The 20,378-nt window shown below is 44.6% G+C and overlaps 1 protein-coding gene across 4 annotated transcripts in view; it reads right to left on the reverse strand.

Moving 5' to 3' along the window:
• Positions 1 to 19,006, reverse strand: part of Hipk3 (homeodomain interacting protein kinase 3) — a 108,266-nt gene extending 89,260 nt beyond the window's left edge. Inside the window, exon 1 of one of the 4 annotated variants that reach the window (XM_045155831.1) lies at positions 18,914 to 19,006. The gene's annotated coding sequence lies outside the window, so the exon portion shown is untranslated. Of the gene's footprint in view, positions 1 to 16,573; positions 16,634 to 17,385; positions 17,715 to 18,640; positions 18,658 to 18,913 lie in introns of those variants that run through there. The other 3 variants (XM_045155833.1, XM_004660833.2, XM_045155832.1) reach the window with 3 other exon arrangements.
• Positions 19,007 to 20,378: the final 1,372 nt, after the last annotated feature.

Here is a 20,378-nt window from a genome sequence, read left to right on the forward strand (position 1 = left end):
ATATTGAGGCACTTTTTTATTAACAATGACTGTCTTTAGTAAATGTGATAAAAATCCAGGAAAAAAACAACAAAAAATGAAAGAACAATAAAAGGGAGAGTTGGGAGATGGCTCAGCAGATAAGATGCTTGCCTGCAAAGCCTAACGACCTGGGTTCAATCCCCCAGTACCCACGTAAAGCCAGATGCACAAAGTGGCACATGCATCACATCTGGAGTTCATTTGCAGTGGCTTGGAGCCCTGATGTGCCCCTTCTCTGTCTTTACTTGCAAATAAGTAAATACTTTCTTCAAAGTATTTATAAACAATGAATGTACATCTTCATTTAAAAGGGAACAATATTATTAATTCTTAATAGCTTTTAGAGCTCTTGGTTAGCATGCAACTTCTTTAATCAGTAAAGAAAAAAAAAAGTTTATTATGTGAGCCAATAATTTTTTTTTACAACAAAGTGAGCTTTATTTTTTATTTTTTTCACATTACAAGGGATTGAACCTAGGGCCTCAAATTGCTAACCAAACCTTCTACCACTGGGCTATATCCCCAGCCTTTTTTTCTTTTCATTTTTTTAATATTTTATCTTTATTTATTTGAGAGAGAAAGATGCAGAGAAAAGAGAAAGAGAGAATGGGTGTACTAGGGCCTCCAGCACCTGCAAACAAACTCCAGACACATGCACCACCTTGTGTATCTGGCTTACATGGAGCATGGGGAATTGAACCTGGGTCCTTTGGCTTTGCAGGCAAGGCCTTAATCACTAAACCATCTCTCCAGCCCTACCCCCCACCCCCGGCCTTTAAATATATATATATATTTGATACTTCAAGGTAGGGTCTCACTCTAGCCCAGGCTGACCTAGAATTCCCTAGTCTCAGGGTGGCCTTGAACTCATGGTGATCCTCCTAACTCTGCCTCCGAAGGGCACCACTACACCTGGCTTTTATTTTTTCTTTTGAAGCAGGGTCTCGCTTAATTGCCAGGCTGACCTTGAATCTGCTCTGTAGCCTTGGCAATCCTCATTCCTCAGCCTTCCCAAATAGCTGTGGTTATGGGCGTACACCAGCAGGCCAGATATTTCATTCTTTAAAAGAACCATAATACCACTCCAGACACAGCAGTAGAAATTAAGAGAGGCAATCTACATACTTAGCAACCCTCAGACAGCAGAAGCAGTGTCTAGTCATAGATGTTTCATTTCTCAACTACTTTGTGCCTAAGACAAGTATATCTTCTTAGAGTAGAATGCGGAGTTGACAAGAAAATAAGCTACTTATATAAACAAACAGCTTCACTGGTCACTGATCACATGTGTGTCACTATATTAAATACCTGTTCCATCAGTAGGTTCTTTCCACCAGTTCTATCCTGTAAATTACATTGAACCATTTCACATAAGTGAACCAAACATATCACAAAGCTCCATAAGCTGAGGTCAGTATGTGAGGTGCCTACAAAACATTTCATTTGAAAACACTAAAGTGCTGGGCATTTTCCAGCAGTATTGTGAACAAGGCATCTAGAGAATGTGTTGACTATAACACAACCAGCGTGGGAAATAACGAGCTCCATCTGACTTAGCAAAATGCTTCAACTTTTGGAACAGAAAATGACCTGCTGGACATTTCAAAGGTGCTAGAAATCACCCTACCAAACCAAATATGCACATTAATAAGTCTAAAAATGGATTACTCACACTAAGATAACTCTCTACAATTTTTAAAGCTATATAAGTATCAGAAACAGAAATATTGACAGATTGGCTAACACCTGCAGTATTCTATCTTTAGGCAAACTTAAAATTAGCAATTAAAAAGTGGCTTATAGGGGTGGGAAGATGGCTCAACAGTTAATGGTACTTGCTTGCAGAGCCTGTCACCAGGATTCAATTCCCAAGCCAGATGCAAAAAAAAAAAAAACACAAAGTATATGACATATGTTTGCAGAAGCAAGAGGCCCTGGTATGCCCATACATACAAACACATGCATGTAAGTAAAAAGATTCTTTTTTATTTTGGTTTATAAAATTTAACTTGAAAGAAATTTTTTACTTAAACTTTTTATGCAATGTCTAATATCTATTAGTAGGTTGTTAGAAAAAGTAAATAACTACTTAAGTCTGGGTTATAAACAACTCTTAATATAAAGCCAAATGTATGACTTTTCTACTTTATAACTTTGTCCCAAAAGAACCACCACAAAATTTTTATTGTTTCTTATTAAAAGAATCCATGGGAGCCAGGTGTGGTGGCACACACCTTTTATCCCAGCACTCAGGAGACAGAGGTAGGAGGATTGCTCTGAGTTCAGGCCACCTGGGGACTACAGAATGAGTTTCAGGTCACCCTGCACTAGAAAAAGACCATACCTCAAAAAAAAAAAAAAAAAAAAAAATCACGGGAACTGAAGACATGGCTCAGCAGTTCAGGCACTGGCCTAAAAAGCTTAACAATCTGTGTTCAATTCCCCAGTACTCACAAAAGCCAGATATACAAAGTGGCACATGCATCTGGAGTTCATTTACAGAAGCTGGAGGCCATGGTGCACCCATTCTCATTCTTTCTCTCTCTTTGCAAATAAATAATTTTTTTTAAGTCTATAACTTTCTAAGCCAGATGTGGTGGTACATGCTTTTAATCCCAGCACTTGGGAGGCTGAGGTAGGAGGATCATCATGAGTTTGAGGCCACCCTGAGACTACATAGTGAATTCCAGGTCAGCCTGGGCTATAGTGAGACCCTACCTCGAAAAAAAAAAAAAAATCTATTGCTTTCACACAAAGATAAATACAAAATAAAAAGACTGGGCTGGAGAAATGGCTTAGCAGTTGAGGCGTTTGCCTGCAAAGCCAAAGGACCCAGGTCCAATTCCCCAGGACCCATGTAAGCCATTTACAAGTGCTGAATACCCTGGTGTACCCATTCTTTCTCTCCCTCCCTCCCTCCCTCTTTCTTTCTCTCTCTCCCTTCCTCCCTCTCCCTCTTCTTTTTCTCTCTCAAATGGATAAAATAAAAAATTATTTTAAAAAATCATTAAAAAGGCAAAGTTCAAAAGGCCCTCCCAACAAAAAAGTTTTCTGAAAAGATAGTCATACCAAGCATGATGGTGCACGCCTTTAAGCCCAGAAATTGGGAGGCAGAGGTAGGAGGACTGCTGTGAGTTTGAGGTCACCCTGAGATTACATAGTGAATTCCAGATCAGCTTGGGCTACAGTGAGACCCTACCTTAAAAACACAAAACAAACAAAAAATAAAACCAAGAAAACAAAAAGATACAGTCATATCATAAATCAAAATAATTTACTTTGGAGCTGAAGAGATGGCTTCACAGTTAAGGCACTTGCCTGCGAAACCTAAGGACTCAGGTTCAGTTCCCCATTACCCATTTAAGCCAGATGCACATGGTGGCGCATAAGTCTGGAGTTCATTTGCAGTGGCCAAAGGCCCTGGCATGCCCATTCTCTCTAGCTGGCTCTTCCCCCTTCCTCTCTCTCCATCTCAAATAAATAAATATTAAATAATAATAATAATTTACCTAATGCTCACTGCTGACACAGCAACCAAAGAAGAGATTCTGTTGGTAAATCAGATTTTATAAGGTAGAATGATTCAGAGCGCTACATGAACACTTAGAATCAAAGGTCAGGTTCTACAAGGATCGGCTACTGTAAACAACCTTTTAAAAAATTCTATTTTCAAAATGAAAGTGATTCTCATCTTCTACTTCCTATAGTATAAGATCCTAATTCATAACCCTTAACACTCTCACTCTAATGTATATCACAAGAATTAATGACCAAAAAAGAAAGCTGGGCATTGTGGCACATGCTTTTGATCCCAGCACTTGGGAGGCAAAGGTAGGAGGAATGCCATAAATTCAAGGCCACTCTGAGACTACAGAGTGAATTCCAGGTCAGCCTGGTCTAGAGCAAGACCCTACCTAGAAAAAATAAATAAATAATGAATGTGCTGGCCATGATGGCACATGCCTTTAACCCCAGCACTTGGGAAGCTGAGGTAGGAGGATCCCTGTGAGCTTGAGGCCACCTTGGAAGTACAGTAAGCTCCAGGTCAGCCTGGGCCAGAGTAAAACCCTACCTAAAAAAAAAAAAAAAAAATCAAAGGTCTGTAAACTGAGTACAGTGGTTCATGCCTGTAATCCAAGCTCTGGGAGACTGAAGTGGGATTATATGCTTTCTAGCTCACTGCAGGCTACATAGTGGGTTCCAGACCAGCCTGGACTACAATGTAAATTCAAAACCCAACCAACCAAACAGAAAAAAAATATCCAGTGGAGCAATTTTTGGAGGGCTACGAAGATGACTCAGAGGTAAAAGCTCTTGCTGTGCAAGTCTGACAAGCGGAGTTTGGATCCTCAGCACTCAGAAGCGTCGTGTGGGATGTGGTAGCACACATCTGTAGTCCCAGTGCCCTGTGGAGAGACGCTAGTTGGAAACAAGAGAAGCCCCGGCAGCTCAGGGCCCAGCTAGTCCGGAGAACGCATCTGTAAACATGAGACTGTCTCAAACCAAGTTGAAGGCAAGGACTTCTACAAGTGTGCTGTGGTGTACACGGACTTGTACTTCCATGAATACATATGTATACATACATGCACACAAGAAAATTCAAAAGAAAAAATTTAGAAAGTTTAACAGTCACATGCATATTGTCAACAACAGATGGCCCTTCCCAATGACTACAGTATCTAGTCAAATAATAGGAGGAAGCCGGGGCATGGTGGTGCATGCCATTAATCCCAGCATTTGGAAGGCAGAGGTAGGAGGACCACCCACCGTTCAAGGCTACCCAGAGCTATATAGTGAATTCCAGATCAGCCTGGACTAGAGGGAAACCCTACCTCGAAAAACCCAAAAGTAAAAATAAATAATAGGAAGAACAGAAATGACAATATGTTAAGAAAAATAATGAATTTAACACAAATAATACATGTCTTATATTCAGGATAAATTTAAGGAAGGGGGCATGGCAGAGATTTACAATCAATTCTTAGAAGTCTCCCAGAGCTGCTTCTGTTTGGCTCAGACTTCCTCTAATCATTAACTTTTTAAATGGCACACTGTTAGGCTGCTGCTAATAAGCTGCACACTAAAACTGCAGATGCCTACTTAGAAAAGGTCCTATTACCAGGGCATGGTGGCACATATTTTCAATCCCAACACAGGCAGAGGTAGGAGAAGTGTCATGAGTTCTAGGCCAGCCTGGAGTTACACAGTGAGTTCCAGGTCAACCTGGACTGCCTCCAAAAAAAGAAAAAAAATGGGGGGGGTCATATAAATGTTTTCTTCTTTTACTATAGCCTCACAGAATAACTGAGTATATAACATATGTGTGAGGGCCTAGGTTCAATCACTATGTTTTTTTAAGTTTTTATTTATTTGAGAGAGAGAAGCAGATAAGAGCGCAAAAGAGTGAGAGAAACACAGCAGGGCATCTGCCACTGCAAACAAAGTCAAGATGTGTGCGCCACATTGTGACTACAGCTGTATGAGGGACTGGGGAATCAAAACCAGGCCATTAGGCTTTGCAAACATGCGCCTTTAACCACTAAACCATGACCCCAGCCCCTTAGTTTTGTATTTATTTATTGATTGATTGATTTTTCAAGATACGGTCTCACTCTAGCCCAGGCTGACCTGGAATTTACTATATAGTCTCAGGGCGGCCTTGAACTCACAGTGATCCATCTACCTTTGCCTCCTGAGTGCTGGGATTAAAGGTATGCACCACCATGCCTGGAAACCCCCTAATTTTTTAAGGAAAGGAGGCTGGAGAGATGGCTCACATCCCGTCTGAGCATAAGGGCCTAAGGAGGTCTGAAAAACCACTTGAGTTCATAGCTAGGCATGGCAACACATATCTTTAACCCAGGCCAATAGATGAGCAGAGACCCAAGAACTGTGGAAAATTGCAAGCCTGGGATCATTAAGAGATTCTGACTCAAATAAGAACAAGTGGAAGTGTTAGAGCAGGGTAACCAACGTTCTACACCAGTCACAAGTGAGCATATGGTGTGCTGCAAGGGCATAAACATGTGCATACACCTCCCCCCACACACACACAAACCTGTCTTGATGTAAAGTAGTAAGTAACATACTGGTTAGCCTTAATGAAGAAACTTATTACAAGCCCGGCATGGCAGTGCACGGCCTTCTTTTAATACCAGCACCTGGGAGGCAGAGGTAGGAGGATTGCCATGAGTTCGAGGCCACCCTAGTACATGGTGAATTCCAGGTCAGCCTGTGCTAGAGTGAAACCCTGCCTCAAAAAACTAAAAAAAAAAAAAGAAACTTATTACAAAACTAAAATTGTTTAAAAATAAATAAAATAGCCAGCCATGGAGGCGCACACTTTTAGTCCCAGTACTAGGGGGTACAGTATTTCCTACTGTAAGAAAAATAAGAAAGAAAGAAAAAAACTGAGTTCAAGGCCAGCCTGGCACTACAAAGTGAATTCCAGGTCAACCGGGGTTACAGCAAGACTCTACCTCAAGAAAATAATAACAATAATTAATTAGTTTTAAAAATTGATAGATTTTGCCCAGATTGTTAAATTACCTTATTGGCTTAATCATTCCAAGGATAGCCAAGTGCCTATAGTCCCAATACTCAGGAGGCTGAGGAGGGAGCTAGGAGATGGCAGCCAACTTGGTGCAACAGTGAAAGCAACTAGAATATAGGGATACTATAAGGACAGTAACAACACGCAGCTATAACATAAACACTGTGATATTGTAATACTATTCATTTACATTTTGATTTTTTTTTTCTAGGAGAGGGTTTCACTGTGTAGCCAAAACTGGCCTGGATCTAAAGATCCTCTTGCTCAGCCTCCAAAATGCTAGGAGTATAGGCATATAGATTTAAATCATTTGTCATTTTACCTACTATAAAAATATTCCAATTTTTTGTGTGGTAAAAGCCTGATACAACTACAAAAATAAATTAAGAGCCAGTTGTAGTGGAGCATGCCTTTAATCCAGCACTGGGGAGGCAGAGATAGTAGGATGGCTAAGTGGAGATCAGCCTGAAACTACAGAGTGAGTTCCAGGCCAGTATGGGCTAGTGAGCTCCTACCTCAAAAAAAAAAAGAAAAAAAAAAAAGAATTCATTAATAAAACATACTAAGCAGATTATAAACCCAATGTTTTTAACTCAATCTTATTCTTCTATAACTTTGTAGTTAAATATAGAACTACCAATTAATATGGTTATACAGATCTTTGTACTGTCTACCAAAACTGACTACAGTTGCCCCAAAATGTTTTCTTCATTTTAAGACTGTATAAAACTAGGCATGATAGTACATACCTATTAATAATCTCAGCACTTAGGAGGCTGAAGGAGGATCATTAGTTCAATGCCAGCTCTCAATGTAGTGGAGCATCATAGCTATGGGCTCTACAGAAGCATTCTCCACCATTTTCATTGATATTTTATGTTTATGAACTATTTAAAGTCTTCAGAATTATTCAAATTATGCTCTCAACGTAATGTCTCTAGAAAACCAGGTCCAATTTTCAATGTTATCACTCTATCTTGTTTAGTAGCTGTTTAAAACTATAGCAATATATATCTAAAGTATATAGCTATACCAAACCTACAAGACTCTCTTTGTATTATTAAACAGCACACAATCAAAGCATATAAATATAAAATTTTCAGGCCTTCTTGTAACTGCTTTATAGGTTAGGAAACTTTTTTTACTATGTTCATTCATTTACTTGTAAGCAGAGAGAGATAGAGACAGAGAGAATAGACATGCCAAAGCCTCCAGCTACCGCAAATGAACTCCAGATGCATGTGCCACTCTGTGCATCTGGCTTTACGTGGGTACTGAGGAATTGAACCCAGGTTATCAGGCTTTGCAGATATGCGCCTTAACCACTGAATGATCTCTCCAGCCCAGAAAACATTATGTAAACAAGTTATTTCCTACATATGTTTCAGAGTTCACTATTTTGTTTCTAAAAAGTCTAGTTATTTTGTATAAATTTATTAATATGTAACAAAATACAGAGTCATTAAAGAATTGGAACTTAAGAACTGGAGAGATGGCTCAGCAGTTAAGTCACTTGCCCGTAAAGCCAGATGCACAAAGTGGCGCATGTGTCTAGAGTTCTTCTGCAGCAACAAGAGTTCCCATAGAGTTCCCATAGTCTATCTCTCTCAAATAAATAAAAATATTTAAGAAATACATAAATGAATAAAATACTAAAATAGGAGGAGTGACTCATTCCACTATTTTTTTTCTTTTTTTGGCAGGGAATAGGCTCTCATGTAGCTCAGGCTGGCCTCAAACTTGCTAAATAGGAGAGGATTACCTTGACCTTCTAATCCTCCAGCCTCCACCTGATTACATAGGGTGATTACAGGAGTATGCACCACCACACCCACTTTAATGTAGTGCTGGGGATCAATACCAGGGCTTGGTGCATGCTAAGTAAGCACTCTATCACCTGAGCTACATCCCTAGCCCTAATCTGATTATTTTAATGAACATCATATCTGAACAAATTCTCCAACTAGAAAATATTCTCCAGCATAAATGGTAAGGGGAGAAGAGAGCTACATATGACTAGCCAAGAAACCCTTTACTTTCAATGGGACCAGCTTTTTACTTAACTAAAAAGGTTAAAGCTCGGGCTGGAGAAATGGCTTAGTGGTTAAGCGCTTGCCTGTGAAGCCTAAGGACCCCGGTTCGAGGCTCGTTTCCCCAGGTCCCACGTTAGCCAGATGCACAAGGGGGCGCATGCGTCTGGAGTTCATTTGCAGAGGCTGGAAGCCCTGGCGCGCCCATTCTCTCTCTCCTTCTCTCTGTCTTTCTCTCTGTGTCTGTCGCTCTCAAATAAATAAATAAATAAAAATTAAAAAAAAAAGGTTAAAGCTCAAATGAGCAAAACACTATTTCCCTTTATTGCAAAGAAAATGAAGGTGTAACTAAATGTGGAAATCTTGTCATAAAACAGAGATGTTAAGCCAGATGTGGTGGTGCAAGCCTGTAATCCAGGACTCTTGAGGGAGAAGCAAAAGGCTAAGGGGTTTGAGGCCAGCCTTGGCTACATGAGACCCAAGCTCAAAAGCCAGGAAGATGTGGAGACAGATAAACCAAGTACAGGGACAGGCTCCTGGAGGTAGAAGCAGGACTAGGGTTCAAGACCAGCCTGGGCTACATAACTAAAACCCTGTCCAAAAACAAAAAAAAAAAAAAAGAGGCTAGAGAGATGGCTTAGCAGTAAAGGCACTTGCCTGCGAAGCCCAAGGACCCATGTTCAACTCTCCAGATCCCACGTAAGCCAGCTGCAGAAGGTGATGCAAGTGCAAGGTTGCACATTTGCACAAGGTGGTACACGAATCTGGAGTTCAACTACAGTAGCTGAAGGCCCTGGCGTGCCAATTCTCTCTCTTTCATTTAAAAAAGAAAAAAGAAAAAAAAGATGGGCTGGAGAGATGGCTTAGCGGTTAAGCGCTTGCCTGTGAAGCCTAAGGACCCCAGTTCGAGGCTCGGTTCCCCAGGTCCCACGTTAGCCAGATGCACAAGGGGGCGCACACATCTGGAGTTCGTTTGCAGAGGCTGGAGGCCCTGGCATGCCCATTCTCTCTCTCTCCCTCTATCTGTCTTTCTCTCTGTGTCTGTCGCTCTCAAATAAATAAATAAAAATGCTTAAAAAAAAAAAAAAGATGATTGAACTGGGGGTGTAAATCAAAGGTAGAGAGCATGCTTATAGTATATGTAGATCTTTGGTTCAACCCCAGCACATACATATACACATACATGTATGCTTATCTTAGAATACACATGCATGTTTACCTTAGAAAGTACATTGTGAGGGCTAGAGAGATGCCTGGCTCCAAAATTTTCAAAAAATATTTTATTTATTTGCGAGAGAGAGAGAAAGAGGTAGAGAAAGAATGGGTACACCGCCGGGCATGGTGGTGCACGCCTTTAATCCCAGCATTCAAGAGGCAGAGGTAGGATAACTGCTGTGAGTTCGAGGCCACCCTGAGACTACATAGTGCGTTCCAGGTCAGTCTGGGCTAGTGTGAGACCCTACCTCACAAACCCCCCCAAAAAAAATTGGGGGGAGGCTGAAGCCGGGCGTGGTGGCACACGCCTGCCTTTAATCCCAGCACTCAGGAGGCAGAGGTAGAAGGATCGCTGTGAGTTTGAGGCCACCCTGAGACTACAGAGTGAATTCTAGGTCGGCCTGGACTAGAGTGAGACCCTACCTTGAAAAACCCAAAAAACAAACCAAACAAACAAAAAAATTGGGGGAGGCTGGAGATGGCTCAACAGTTAAAGCACTTGCCTGCAAAGCCTAATAACCTGGATTCAGTTCCCCAGTACCCATGTAAAACTAGACGCACAAAGTGGTGCATGCATCTGGAGTTCATGTGCAATAGCTAGAGGCCCTGGTGTGCCCATTCACTGTCTCTCTTTGCTTGCAAATAAATAATAAAAAAATATTTGGAGGGGCTTTTTTTCCAAGGTAGGGTATCACTCTAGCCCCAGGCTGACCTGGAATTCACTCTGTATCCTCAGGGTGGCCTCGAAGTCATAGCAATCCTCCTACTTCTGCCTCCCGAGTGCTGGGATTAAAGGTGTGCGGCACCACCCAGTTTATAATAAAAAATATTTTTAAAACAAAGAAAATTTTTAAACAAATAGGAATTCTGTAAGTCAAACTCACTTTACTACCAATATGAGGCTCTATGTTCTTCCCAGTTCTTACTTCGAATAGGCCTGTAACTTAAACTCATTTGTTTTAAGAGCCTCACACATGCTAGACAAACTCTCCGCCAATGAACTAGACAGCTCCAGCCCTCCTCTTACTTTTTAAAGACAATGTCTGGGGGCTAGAGAGATGGCTTTGCTTATAAAGCCTGATGGCCCAGGTTCAAAGTGGTGCATGCATCTAGAATTCATTTACAGTGGCAAGAGACCCTGGCACACCTATAATCCCTCTTGCAAATAAATACTTTAAAAAATAAAGATAAGATCTCACTAAGTGATTTAGACTGTCTTTGAACTTGCCATCATCCTGCCTGAGCCTACCAAGTAACTGGGTTAAAGGCCTATGCCACCAGGTCCACATGATTTGTTTTTTATTTATTTATTTATTGGTTTGGTTTTTCAAGGTAGGATCTCACTCTGGCCCAGGCTGACCTGGAATTCACTATGTAGTCTCAGCCTAGCCTTGAATTCATGGTGATCCTCCTACCTCTCTGGGATTAAAGGCATGTGCCACCATGCCCAACCCAGTCGATTTTTTATTTATTTATGTAAGAGAGAGAGATAGATACAGAAATAGGTAGAGAGAGAGAATGGGTGTGCCAGGGCCTCCAGCCCTGAAAACAAACTCCAAATGCATGTGCCCCCTTGTGTACCTGGCTTACGTGGGTTCTGGGGAATTGAACCAAGGTCCTTTGGCTTTGCAGGCAAGCGCCTTACCACTAAGCCATCTCTCCAGCCCCATCACAGTTGATATTTTTAATTGTACAAAAGTTAATCATCCCTGTGCTCTACATTAAGAAAGTCTTTCAAATTGAAGAAATGAAAAACTGAAAAATTCAAGGAGAAGAGATAAGGGAAAGAAAGGATTTGAAAAGCTGAAGTCAAGCATGACAGAGATGCTATCTCACAAGATGATTACAGAGCAGGTGCCACCAGCTTAACCTTTTCCTCAAGTGAGCACGAGTTTTCACTGATGGAGTGCACTCAGGTCTCTAGCAACATGAGCATATATATCAAATCAGACTTTGGTCTCTCCATACACCCAACTCTTACCCTACTACTACCCAGTTTCCTAACCTTGCTGACCGCAGTGCTCCCGCATCTCCCTTCTGCAGACTCTCGCAGGAGTGAACATCTTCACTCTACTAAAAACTAGAGAAATTCACTGGCTCTAACAAAATACTTTTTTTTTTTTTTGAGGTAGGGTCTCACTCTAGTCCATACTGACCTGGAATTCACTATGGAGTCTCAGGGTGGCCTCGAACTCACGGCGATCCTCCTACCTCTACCTCCCAAGTGCTGGGATTAAAGGCGTGTGCCACCATACCCAGCTACTCTTTCTTTTTTCTTTATTTTCCTTTCTTTTTTTTTTTTTTTTTTTTTTTTTTGAGACTAGGTCTCATACATTTCCCAAACTGGGATTACAAGTGTGTGCCACCACGCCTACTTTTTACGTGATGTTGGGAACCAGACCCAGGGCTTTGTGCATGTTATGTAAGCACCCCACCAACTGAGCTGCACCCCAGCCCACAAGGTACATTGGAGAACAACACTACTGCCCTTGGTTTGTTTCACTGAAGACTTTCTGTTTTGTGGGGTTTTTTATTAGACCTTCCCAAAGCCCTGGCATTAACTATTATATATAAAAGAAAGAAAATCTACTAAATAAAAAGCTACTTTAAAAAAAAGGTATCATTAACACCCATCCAGTTTTTTTTTTTTTTTTTTTTTAGTTTTCACCTGAGTAGGAACAAGAAGCTCCAAGTCTGGAGAACAGGCCCTGGTATCTCAGCAGAGACAGGATATTGCCTTTATTCAGTGATCAAGACCAAGTACCAACTGAGAGGGACAACTCACGGTCTACTTGACAGAACTTACGTATGGCATATATCATACATTCTCCAAATATCTGCCCTACCTTAGTTCCCCAGTGTGACTAAGGTAAGATCCAGACGAACACCAGTGACAGAGCTTCAGACGAAACAAACTAACATTGTTCCCAAACCACTCTGTATAATCCCAAGCCAACTAAAAGAAATGAACTATAGTCCCTTAAATTAGCCATACAGTCCTACATGTTAAAGTCTTTCACTGATTCAAAATTTGTGCTCCAAATATGTCCTTATTCAGGTTATAGTAAGTACTTAAAGGTAGTAGGACAGGTTATAACTTTAAATTGCTGAATCCAGAACGAGTAAGGACAATTTAAAATAATTCCTTTAATCTTACATTTATATACATACAAGAGCTGCCCCTGAAAAAGCTTTCAGGCAGTTACATAACACCACATTCCAGGTAAGGTGTGGGTGAAGCATACTACCTTAAAGCATGCCACCCGTACCACACACAGCTATGACTCCTCCATTGTAACAAAGTTTTGGCTGTTATTCAAAAGCAGTTTCCAACTTAAACATACTACTATACTGGAAGTGTCAACTTTGGACCTTAAGAAATTAGGACAGCTGCAACCTACAAATTTTACAACAAGAATATTTATTTTGGCGGCAACAATGTAATCATGTATCAAGTTATCCTGTGTCCTCTAATAATTACAGGACATGAGTAACAACTTGTGGAAAAACATTTTTAAAACATAGATTTTCCAAGTCCCTCAGAAGATCCTTAAATTTAACTACTGCCAGGACATCTTTTCATATCTATACTCAGGTAAAGTTGCAATGGAAACTACCTTTCCATGCCTTTGAATTAACTGCTAATAGTACAATTCTCATCCATTATATCCTACTAGATAAACTTATAAAAAATAATTGTGGGGGCTGGAGAGATGGCTTAGCCATTAAGGGGCTTGCCTGTGAAGCCTAAGGACCCAGGTTTGATTCCTCATTACCCACATAAGCCACATGCACAAGGTGGCACATGCATCTGGAGTTCATTTGCAGTGGCTGGAGGCCTTGGCGTACCCATTTTCTCCCTCCCTGCTCCCCCCTGCCTCTTTCTCACTCTGAAATAAATAAAATATTTTTTAAAATAATAATTATGTCCAGGCATGGTGGCGCATAACTTTAATCACAGCACTGGAGAGGCTGAGGTAGGAGGATCCCCCCATGAGCTTGAGGCCACCCTGAGACTACACAGTAAATTTCAGGTTGGCCTGAGCTACAGTGAGATCCTACCATGAAAAAAAAATATATAGTAAGAATTGTGTTTAGTAAGTTTAAGTTATTCCTCCTACCTGACAAAATAAGATCACCTACAAGTGACAGAAGTCATTTTAACTTATGCAAGCAAGTATTCCATGCACATGGATGTGAATCAGGTTTGAGAAACATTATCTGCACACTGTGAAGTTCAGATTTTCCCCTTCCTCCTTCTCATATGCCTTCTGTATTCATGTAGCAAATACTTAAAAACAAAATGCAGGGGCTGTAGAGATGGCTCAGAGCTTGAAGGTGCTTGCTTGCAAAGCCTGAAGACCTGGCTTCAATTCCCCAGGCATTTGCTTGCAAAGCCTGCAAATCAGAAGTCAATTTCCCAGTATCCATGCAAAGCCAGATGCACAAAGTGACACATGTGTCTGGAGTTGGTTTGCAACAGCAAGAGGCCCTGGCATGCCCATATTCATTCTCATTTTCTTGCTCTCTAGAATACCTTTGTTTTGCTGTGGTTTTTGTTGTTGTTTTTCAAGATGGGGTCTCACTCTATCCCAGGCTGACCTGGAATTCACTTAGGAGTCTCAGGGTGGCCTTGAACTCACAGCAATCCTCCTACCTCTGCCTCCCGAGTGCTGGGATTAAAGGTGTGTATATTTTTAAATATATTTTACTTATTTATTTGAGAGAGAGAATGGGTACCGCAGGGCCTCCAGCCACCACAAACGAACTCCAGGTACATGCGCCCCTTTGTGCATATGGCTTATGTGGGTCCTGGAGAGTCAAACCAGGATCCTTTGGCTTTGCAAGCAAATGCCTTAACCACTAAGCCATCTCTCCAGCTCTAACATATTAAAAAAAAAAAAACAGGGCTGGGGAGATGGCTCAGCAGTTGAGGTACTTGCCTGCAAAGCCTAAGGACCCAGGTTTGATTCCCCAGTGCCCATGTAAAAGCAGATACACAAAGCGCTCTCTTGCTCTCTCTCTCCTCCTCCCTCCTTCCCTGTGTGTGTACCTGTCTTCTCTCTCTCTGCTTGCAGATAAATAAAATATTTTAATGCAATCATAAATTTCATTTGATAACTTGCTTTTTGAAGTTACAAGAAAGAAGGCTGTCAGCATTTTGTATTACACAAACATTTATGTGTCAGTGCCATACTCACTCCAGCAACCTGCCTCTGTAATTTACACTCTACTTTATGGGATCCTATGACAGAACATCCAAAAATGAAACTAGTGTGATCTATGGCTTCTTTTCAAGCATGTTTACAAGAATTCTCTCATAGAATCCATCCACTTTAATGTGACTCTAAAAACCCTATGCCCAAAAGCCAATGACTGGTTTATCAACAAGATAATGACTAGTTCAATGGAAAAAAAGCATTATGACAATAAGCTAAGACTGTCTCACTATGTTATGCTCTGCTTGCCTGATATGTATGTTTAGCTACTGTAGTCAGCAGTGTCCAAATATAAATTTGAAACATTTAATGGCCAGTTCTGTTCTAAATTTCAAGCTCATCTTACTTGTTTAAAACATAGTTCTACAGGTCTCCACAAATACTTTTTCTTGGCAAATTATTGCCTAGAGTGAGGAGGCAGACCTAAGCAACAAATTCTCTCTCTCTCTACACACACACACACACACACACACACACATACACACACACACACACACACACACAATGAAATGTCCAAATAGTGAAAGATCAACTATTTCTGCACATCTCTACCTTAACAAACTAAAAACAACTAGAAGTAAACCTCACACAGACTAAGCACTATGTTTCACAAGTAAGAATCTCTATACTTTATGAATGGAGCCAGAAATATGCTAAGAAATACCTTGTTGATTTAAAAGTAAAGAACTTGGGTTGGTTTGGTTACATTTCAACTACTGGTAAATAGCATAAAGGTATAAAAGAATCAAACTAAAAGATTTTTAACACGTCAGTCATATTTTGTTTACTTAAAATACTAAGCTTAATCATGACCTATCTAAATCTTATCATTGCTCATTGTATAAAATTAGCACTGCACTTGCAAACATAAGCAAAATCTAGACTTATCAAACATATGGTGAACTATTAAATATGAAAGAATTTAAATATTTTTTCTTGATATAAACATAGGCACTGATCCTGGCTGAAATATGTTCATCAAAAAAATCTGATCAGAAATTTTAAAAAAAATGCTTTTTCAAGCACCCAGCAATTAAAATCCTGAAATTTAACTGACATGGTTTAAGTGTAAGTTCTTGCACTTCAGAGGCTAAAGCTTACAAGCAAATACCTAAAACAGAAAACAGACAGAAAAATAAAATAGACGGTCGCTCTCCAAACAGCTAAAAGGCTTGAATAAGCACAGCCTGGTTTACCAGCTAACTTTTTCAGCCCTGTACCAGAGACACCAAAACAGGAGTTGACAAGAGCCAACCATGAGTTTTCCCTGTAAACTGGACGATAATCTGGAGGAAGGGAGGACGGGGTGGCGGGGAGGAACTGCTGCTGCTCATAAGCCAGGAGCTGACAGGTGGAAAAATAAATTCCCGGAGCGGCCAGCAAGAGGTTGTGAAAACCCGGTACAAGGACCGGCCGTGTGTCCGAGACGGCTCGGTAACAGGTCCAAGGTTGATTTCTCTCTCTCTCTCTCTCTCTCTCTCTTTCCGCGCACACCGTTCCGAGCAATTCCTCGGGCCGGGAAAACAGCCACGTACCATCTTAAAACAGCCGTCTCCCCCGCGACAGGAAAACAGACATTCTCGTCGGGGAGCCTCTTCCGCGACTCGTCTCCCGCCCTCTCTCCCCCCCGGCGCGACGCGGGGCCAGCGGGCAGCCCCTTCCTCCTCCTCCTCCTCCTCCTCCTCCTCCTCCTCCGCCGCCGCCGCCGCCTCCGCCGCCGCCTTCGTAACGAGAGAAGCCGGCAACAGCCCCGCCGCGCGGCCGCCACGCCTTCCTCCCGCCGCCGCCGCCGCCGCCGCCGCCGCCGGGGACGCGGAGCGGCGATCACATTTCTCCTCCCCAACAATCAACACGCACGCACGTCCCCGCCGCCGACACCCTCCGCCCGGCCCGCCACGCCACGCCACGCCGGTGACGGGGGCCCCGGCAAGCAAGCGCCCCCACCCACCCACCCACCCACCCGCGCCCCGGGGGCGCAAGGCCGGGGTTCGGGCAGCCCGCTGCGGGCCGGGCGAGCGGGGCGGGACGTGCGCGAGTCGCCGCGTTTGTTCCCGGGACCGAGACGAACGGGGTCTCCGTAGAGACGGCCTAGAGCGCGGCCGCGGCCGCACAGGCCTCCCCGGGGGACGAGACCGAACTTCGGTGTCTGGCAAGAGCCGTTGCGCAACCTCGGCCCCGGCGGTGGCCGCAGGCTGGGGGAGGGAGCGTCGGCCCGGGCTTGGGGGGCTGGTGGGGAGGGGGTCAGTCCCGGCGGCTGGGCGGGCACCACCACGCTCGCCCACCCAGTGCACCCGCGGGCGCCCGGGGCCTGCTGGCCCTCGCCCTCCCGCCCGGCCGGCTCGCTTACCTTCCTAGAGGCCCGCGCTCTCCGCTCGTCGGGCGGCCGCAGCCCTGAGCATGTCCGGGGCGGGTCTCGGGGCCGGGCCGCTGGGTCGGTGGGTGCCGGGGAGGTCGGACCGGGGGGCAGCGAGCGCTCTCAGCAGGCGGCACCACCCAACCGGGGCTCAGCCCCTCTCCGTGGCCGCTGCCATCTTGTCCTGGCGGCTGAGAGGAAACGGCGAGACACCCTCTCCCGACCGCTGCGGCTGCTGAGCGGCGGGCCCGTCTCGCTCATCTTCCTTCCCGGGGAGTTGGGGGGTTGGAGGGGGGCTCAGGGAACGGCTGGACGGGGGGCGGCGGCTGGTGACGGGCCGGGCGGCCACCGGGGCCTAACTAAGGGCGGCGTGCGCGGCCCATTCCTGACGCGCCCGGGCGGCACCCCGCGACGGAGGAAGGAGAGGCCGGGGGGCGACGCCGGGGGCCCGCGGCTCGATCTTCCCCTTCCTTCGGGGCGCCGCGCTGCCGGCCTGCCTGCCGCCTGTCGTCACCCGGGCAGCTGCCGCCCGCAGCCCCGACCCGGGGGCCCCTCCTCCGCGCCCGCTGGCCTCGGCCACCGCCTCCGCAGCGCCACCGCTCGCCCGGCCGGCCGCGCTGAGAGCGCCGAGCCCGGGCGGCCCCGCTCCGCTCCGCTCGGGCCGCGGCGCCACCGCGAAGCCCCTCCCCGGGGTCCGCCCGCGGCCGCGCCCTGGACGCTCGCTAGCCCGCCCGGGGGGCCCTGCCCCGCACCCCGCCCCACCCCGCGCAGATCCCGCCGCGAGCAGCTCGCTGTCACGCCGGGCCGCCGGCAAGGGGGAAAAAGAAAAAGGGAAAAAAAAAAAAGGGATCCGTCAGTCCTGCTCCGCAGTCGGAGCCCTAACTCCCAAGGCCCACGGTGCCGACGTTCATTTAAGAAAAGATTCCCCGCACCCCGTGGAGAGGGTTAAAATGCGGAAGCGGGATTTCGCAAAACCCTTTCCTTTATCCCAACAGTCGTCATTCCTCTTCCCACCACAGTCGGGATCTTGTTTCTTAGCAGTTTGAGAGTCCAAACATAAAGGAAAGGGGAAAATGCTTAGTCAAATGGGCAATCTCAACCTGACACAGGGCCTTCCTGCACCCCTGTCCCAAGGCGTCAAAAGAACTGCCAACGCTGGGATAAAATAAAAAAGAGGGAAAGGCCCGCTTGGAAATTTTCTCAGCGCACCACTTACAATCCAAAACCCCAGAACTGGGAAGCAGCCCACCTGTACGTGGATTCTCCAAGTTACTTCCCACACTTAGAGGCTGGTCTCCTCGCTCCTGGAAACTAGCAAGTCAACAGAATGGCCAATGTTCACCCACATAATCATCGAACCGTAGAATTTGAAATGAAAGAATCTGAATGACCCATAGTCCAAACTCTTAGACGCTTCAGCCACGGGACCAAGGCTATGCAGCGCAGCCTTAGATCCACCCCACCTCCAATCCCCCTAGGAAGCAATTGACCCGAGCAACTCCACCTAATTCAGCAAACCTACTTTCTTCTGTACATGTTTCGTCCGGTTCCTGTGTTCTGAATGAATGTCTGACCTCCGCCACCTCAAGCACCTTTCTCTCTGCTGTCTTCACCAGGAGGATTGGGTGTACCACAGATGTGTATGTCGCTACGCATTTCTGTGGCTGCATCTGAAGCAGGGCAAAGGGAGTGGCAACCTGCTGCAGGTATGACCTACTGCTTTGTAAACAGCGATTTTAACGGCGCTTGCAGCGAAGAGAGGCCCTGGAGTGCGAGCGCCCTCTTCCACCCCCCCCCCCACACACACACACTCACACACAAGTAAATAAATAAGAAAAGAAAGTCAAAAGGATTTTAGTATGCCCTGAGGTCACAACATAACTTTCCAGTGATGGGTGCTCTCTTCAAGGTAGCAAATCGATGATTTGCACCAACAGGACAGAAGAGCCATTTTTACTCAGCATTTCCTAGCCCCCACACACGCACACTTTTTTTCTTTAAAAAAATTATTTATTGAGAGAATAGGCATGCCAGGGCCTCCAGCCACTGCAAACAAGCTCCGGATGCATGTGCCACCTTGTTTATCTTGCTTATGTGGATCCTGGGGAATCGAACCATGGTCCTTTGGCTTTGCAGGTAAGCACCATAACCGCTAAGCCATCTCTTCAGCCCTATAATTTGTTTTACTTTTTACAAAAACTTGGGGCTGGAGAGATGGTTTAGTGGTTCAAGGGGCTTGCTTGCAAAACCTGGGTTTGATTCCCCAGTACATGTAAAGGCAGATGCAGGAAGTGGTTGGTGTGTTTGGAGTTTGTTTGCAGCAGCCAAGGCCCCGGCACTTTTACTTTCTCCCCTCCCTCCCTCCCTCCCTCCCTCCCTTCTTCCTCCTCCTCCTCCTCCTCCTCCTCCTCCTCCTCCTCCTCCTCCTCCTCCTCCTCCTCCTTCTTCTCTCTCTCTCTCTCTCTCTCTCTCTCTCTCTCTCTCTCTCTCTCTCATAAATTAAAACATTTTAAAATAAAGTTGTTGTAGCTGGGTGTGGTGGTGCATACCTTTAATTCCAGCACTCAGGAGGCAGATGTAGGAGGATCACCATGAGTTCAAGGCCACCCTGAGACTACATAGTGAATTCCAGGTCTGCCTGGACTAGAGTGAAACCCAATCTTGGGGGAAAAAAAGAAGAAGAAGAAAAGGAAGAAAGAAAAGAAAGAACCAGGTGTGGTGGCTCACGCCTTTAATTCCAGCACTTGGAAGGCAGAGGTAGGAGGATCACCATGAGTTTGAGGCCACCCTGAGACTACATAATGAATTCCAGGTCTACCGGGACTAGAGTGAAACCCTACCTTGAAAAAAAGAAAGAGAAAGGAAAGAAGAGAAGAAAAGAAAGAAAGAAGGAAAGAAAGAAGATAAAGTTGTTCTTAGCCATGTGTGATGGCTCACACCTGTGTTCCCAAGCATTAGGGAGGCTGAGGTAGGAGGATCAATGTGAG

The sequence above is a fragment of the Jaculus jaculus genome, chromosome 8, assembly GCF_020740685.1.
Source record: "Jaculus jaculus isolate mJacJac1 chromosome 8, mJacJac1.mat.Y.cur, whole genome shotgun sequence".
NCBI classification, from domain to species: Eukaryota; Metazoa; Chordata; class Mammalia; order Rodentia; family Dipodidae; genus Jaculus; species Jaculus jaculus.